The following is a 6223-nucleotide window of genomic DNA, read 5'->3' as shown; positions in this document are numbered from 1 at the left end:
TAAAATAATTAGGAAGTGATAAATTTTCAGTGTTTTTTACCTTTTAAAATATAACATTTAATCGAAAGTTTATATACTTCAGTGTTTTCTTATAGAATGCTTATTGAGATATAATTCACATATCATAAAATTCACCTTTTAAAAGTATGCAATTCAGAAGTTTTTAGTATCCTTACAAAGTCATGCAACCATCACCATTATCTAATTCTGTATTTTATGACCCCAAAAAGAAAGTCTCATATTCATTAGTAGCCACCAGCCCTTCCTTCCTCCAACCTCTGAAACTATCTACTTTCTGTCTTTATAGGCTTGCCTATTCTGACATTTCATGTACGTGGGATGATGCAGTATTTGACCTTTTGTGTCTGGCTCCTTTCACTTAGCATAAAGTTTTCAGAGTTCATCCATGTTGTAGTATGTATCAGTACTACAGTCCTTTCCATGGCTGAATAACATTCTGAAAATATGTTTGTACCACATTTTGTTTATCCTTTCATCAGTTAATAGAGATTTGGGTTATTTCCACTGTATAGCTATTGCGAATAATGCTTTTATGAACATTGGTATACAAGTTTTTGTGTGGACACATGTTTTAGGTCCTCTTGAGCATATACCTAGGAGTGGAATTGATGGATCATATGGTACCTCTATGTTTAACTTTTTGAGAAACTGACAAACTGTCATGGCGGCTATACCATTTAACATTCCCACTATGCATGTATGAGGGCTCTAGTTTCTCTACATCTTTGCCAACACTAGTTACTGTCCCCCCCTTTTTTCTATAGCCATTCAAGTGATTGTGAAGTGGTATCTCATTGTGGTTTGCATTTGTATTTTCCTAATGATCAGTGATGTAGTGTATTATTTTCATTTGCTTGTTGGCCATTTGCATATCTTCTTTGGTTTATGTGTCTTTTTATTTTTCCAGTTGTAAGAATTCTTTATATATTCTGGATACATGTCTCTTATATGGAGCCCTGGTGGTGCAGTGGCTAAGAGTATGGCAAGCTATGGCTGCCAACCAAAAGGTTGGCAGTTCAAATCCACTAGCTACTCCTTGAAAACCCTGTGGGGGCAGTTCTGCTCTGTCCATGAATTGAAATTGACTTGATGGCAGTGGGTTTCTCAGATATATGATTCACAAATATTTTCCTCATACCTGTGGGTTGTCTTTTCACTTTCTTGATACTGTACTTTTAAGCACAGAAATTTTTAATTTTGATGATGTCCAATTTATCTATTCTTTTGTTGTTTGTGCCATAAGTGTCATAACTAAGAAACCATTAATTATGGTTTAATCCAGTATCATAAAGATTTGCACCTATTTTTTTAAAAAGAGTTTTATAGTTTTAGTTCTTACATTTCTATGATCCATCTTGAATTAATTTTTGTGTGTGGTATGAGGTTTTTATGAGGTAGAGTTCACCTTGCCTCAGCACCATTTGATGAAAACTATTCTTCTCCAAATGAATTATCTTGACTCCCTTGTCGAAAATCAATTGATCATAAATATAAGGGTTTATTTCTGGACTCTCAGTTCTATCCCATTGATATACATATCTATCCTTACACCACACAGTCTAGATTACTGTAACTTTGTAATGTTTTGAAATCAGAAATTGTGAGTTGTCCAGCTTTATTCTTCTTTTTCAAGATTATTTTGGCTATTCTGGTTCCCTTGCATTTCCATGTGAACTGTAGAATCAGTGTCCCAATTTCTGCAAAAAAGGCAGCCAGGATTTTGATAGGGTATGCATAGAAACTGTGGATCAATTTGGGGAGTATTTGCATCTTAACAATATTAAGTCTTCAATCAATGAACACAGGATGTCTTTTCATATATTTAGGTCTTCTTTAATTTTTTTCAGTGATGTTTTGTAGTTTTCATCAAACAAGTCTTATATTTCTTTTGTCAAATTTATTCTTAAACATTGTATTCTTTTTGATATTATCGTAAATGGAACTTTTTTCTTAATTCTATTTTAGGATTGGCCATGCAAGTATATAGAAATACAATTGATTGTTACATATTAATCTTGTATCCTGCAAACTTGCTGAATTTATTAGCTTTAATATTTTCTTAAAAATTCCTTAGAATTTTCTATATACAAGAGTATGTCATTTGCAAATAGAGATGGCTTTACTTCTTTCTTCCCAATCTGAATGTGTTTTATTTCTTTTTCTTGCCTAATTGCCCTGGATAGAATCTTTAGTACATTGTTTAATGGAAGGCGTGAGAGAGAACATCTTTGTCTTGTTCCTCGTATTATGGGAAAAGCTTTCAGTCTTTCATCATTAAGTAGGATGTTAGCTCTGGGATTTCCATAGATGGCCTTTATTAGGTTCAGAAAGTAATCTGTTTTCCTAGATTGTTGAGTGTTTACATATTTTAACTCTTAATAGTGGTTATGTTTCATAGGCAACTCACAAAATTCTGAAAATGCATGAGTTGGTACTCACAAACTAGTACAAGCTGGCTCTAGCCCACCACTGTAAAGTTGACCTTTTCCTCTTACTTTAACATACCATCTCTGACTGGAGTAAACAGGTGTTTCAGATGCCACTCGAATGACTGCTAATATGGTCATAATGCTAACAAATGCCTTGAAAATGAACTAAATGCAAACATTCATTTCTATAGTAAAAATCAGTTTACTACATTTTGAAAACACAAAAAATATATTTTATTAAATAAGTAGTTTGATAGGGTCGCTATGAGTCGGAATTGACTGAACAGCACTGGGAGTTTGATCTGAGACTAAAAATTTTCAAGTACCTAATATATTAATTATGGAATTTAGTGATATGATTGCTATATACAATTGACATTTTTCTAATCCATTACCTAGAGCCCTGACTGCCCTAACTCTAGTTTAATTTGCTAAAGACTCTATCAATGAACATCATGTCTATTTTGATCAGAGAAATCTTTTATTTATTCAGGTATCAACCACAAAGCAATACCCAGTAATAACAATAAAATCATTAGTACTATATCCATGGGGGCAAGGTGGGAAGATCCTCATTAAAAGCCACACATTTCAACGTGTAGTTTGGTTTTGCCTCATTACATGTGAAAATAAGGAATAAACAGTGAAGAAAAATGTTTTCAGCTTTTATTCCAGTTACTTTTAGGAAGTTTAATTAGTTTAAGAAATTTGTAGAGAAAGCAAATTTGGATATGAAACTCTGTCACATAGTCTGAAAATATTTTCCTGAAACTCCATAATGGTTATAAAAAAAACAAAAAAAACCAAACCCACTACCATTGAGTTGATTCCCCCTCATAGTGACCCCATAGGGGCTTCCAAGCCTATAAATCTCTGTGGATGTAGACTGCCACAAAGCCTCTGGTGGTTTCAACTGCCAATCTTTTGGTTAACAGACACTTTAACCACTGCGCCATCAGGTTATAACTACTATTATTTCCGTGAAAATTGGAGACAGTAGCATTTGTATGGTCAGAATCTGTTGTTTACGGTCTTCACATACTTAAACATTGTTTTCTGAATCTAGATATTGTTATATCATCAATTTAATGATGTGAATTGGTTAGACAAAGGCATTTGGGATTTATATCTCCCATGATCTAGCTTTTCAAGGTATGTTAAGGTATTGAGACATTTGCTGGGTAAATCACCCTTTTAGGGTAGTTAACAGGCCCTTGGTGAAAATTTAGTCACCCTTCCTAGAGTTTGCAGTTGGGAAGAGAAGTTTAGTAAGAGTCTGTATGCACCCCAACATTTAACAAGTCACGTATAAGAAAAATCCTCAGTAAAAAGATTTTGAAATGCTAAAGGATGGCTCAAGAGAGAAGACAATTCTCAAAAATGGTTTTTATTTATGATAGTGTGGGAAAGAAAAGGCATTAATAGCTAAAGAAAAGAGTCCAACTGAAGAGAATGCTCTTACTAGTTGAGGCTTATAGGGATATAGCAGATAGGTGATTTGTGTATTAAGCCTCACGGTGATACTATTAGCTTTTACACATAATCTATACACAGTTTCCTGGAAGTCTTCTTTGTAAAATGTGATTCTGCCCTTCTGGCAGGTTGAAACCAAGAAAGTAATCTGGCCCAACTGGAACTAGAACCTCTGGGGGACAGACATTGATTTGTGAGAAAAATATTTGTGTTTTGTTTACTGCTCAATTTTTAATCTATTTCATATTGAAAACTATTTTTTTGTTGAGAAAATATTTAGACATTGTTAATAAATTTTGATTAAAGTCCTTTAATCAATTTAAACTCCAGTTATAAATTTAGTATTTTTTTAAACATACTTCAAATTCCTGAAACAGTAGATAAAAACATACATGAATCTAATTGTTAAAATCTTCTGACTATACAAATGATAAGTGTACAGCCCAATCAGTTTTCACAAACTGAACACGTTCATGTAACCAGCATACGGAGTAAGAAACAACATAAAGAGTACCCCAAGAAATCCTCCATCAGTTATACCTGCCTGCCCCAAGATAACAATTATTTTAAAATCCTTGTCTTTTAATTCTATTTTCTCGATCACCTGTGGGTCTTTTTTCATTGTCTGTTTTTTCTTTGTTATTCATATGATCTTGCCTTTTGCCTGTCTAGTAATTTTTGACGATATTCTGAACATTTTGTGTAATAGAACCACAATGGCTTTAGAAGATATCTTCTACCAGAGGTGATCCCCCTTTCCTCTGTACGGCTGCTCATAGGTTGGAGAGCTGTCACTTCAATCCATTCAGTGTTTGTTCTCAGTTTGGCTTGGGCAGCAGTTTTGGTAAGATATTATATACCTCCGGTTCATCCATATTTCTCGGGTGCACCATCCAGGGCATTCAGTTGAGTGGCTAATAGGCCTTTATTTCCTCAGCCCTGAAAGACTGGAAAACTCAATTTTCAGCTTAACTCTTTAGCCACATGTCTCATGCAGCTTCATAATTCTGTAAATGTTTTAAGGAGGCGATTGACCATGTGTTTGAAGCCTGTCCAGTCTCCAATTTTGTCACTCTAAGGATATCAAAACTTCTGGTTTCTTTGCTTCCAACAGCATCATTCAGCCAGGGGCCAAGCCTGAATTTTCAGCCTTTAGGTGATACAGAATTGGTAAGTGCCGCTATCTGAAAAGTGGATGTGAATCTCAGGGTCAGTTCACCACTCCCTCTAGGGTTTTCATCTCTTGCCTGTTTTGTTTTCAGGTCCTCTCCCCCTGGTGGTTTTTCATATCCTAAGCACTATGAGACTGTTGGAGAGTATACCCTGCCTTTTAGGTTTTGGCTTTGTTCTTTAGTTTATTTCTATAGTCTCTGAATTCAACAAATATTATGGGGGAAAAACTAAACATGTATCTGGACCCCATTACATCTCCATTTCTTACTGCCCTGTGCAAATGCTAAATAGGATGTTTGTTCCATACCCCTCTCCTCCCATAGTGACTCTGCCTAGGCCAGACCCTGATACTCAGCTGGTGCTCAAACCAAAAAAAAAAAAAAAAAAAAAACAAACAAACTAGTTGCTGTCAGTCAATTCTGACTGTGACCCCATGTGTTTCAGAGAAGGCCTGTGCTCCATAGTGTTTTCATGGCTGTGATCTTTTGGAAGCAGGTCACCAGGCTTTTCTCCTAAGGCACCCCTGGGTGGATTTGAATCACCAGCCTTTTAGTTAGTACGTGAGCACTTACCATAACCGTTTGTACCACCCAGGGACTAACAGGTGCCCAGAAATCAGCAAATTCCTCCAGGGGAAAAATAACTGCCATGAGCGATTCTCTTCTGTCTGGAATTTTAGTCAATCTAATCCCCATTGTTTCTGTAATTTCAGATACCTTTAAAAAAAGATGATTTTTTTTTTTTTTTGTAACTTATCTGAATTTTTATTAGTTGTCATCAACAAGAGTGTTGACCTGCCATGATCTGCTATATTCAACCTAGAAGTGGAACTCTAGCCTGAACACTTTTATCAAAAAAGTGCCACTTGTTAGTTGTGGAGCTCATTTATCTGTGTTTTTCTTAAGATTTTTATTTATTTATTTATTTTTCAATTCCTTAAAAAAAAAATACATTTTTGATGGAAATGTACACAGCATAACAGATTCCCGTTCAAAAATTTCTACACATATAGTTCAGTGACATTGGTTATAGTCTCTTTTTTTCCTATTATTGCACAGGGTTTATTTGTTTTTACAAGAGTAGGATAATTATTACAACAACAAGAACACTAGTCTACCATGGCTGAT

Source organism: Elephas maximus, chromosome 20 (genome assembly GCF_024166365.1).
Source record: "Elephas maximus indicus isolate mEleMax1 chromosome 20, mEleMax1 primary haplotype, whole genome shotgun sequence".
NCBI lineage: Eukaryota > Metazoa > Chordata > Mammalia > Proboscidea > Elephantidae > Elephas > Elephas maximus.
The sequence above is the reverse complement of the archived record's forward strand: the minus strand, read 5'-3'. Positions refer to the sequence as shown.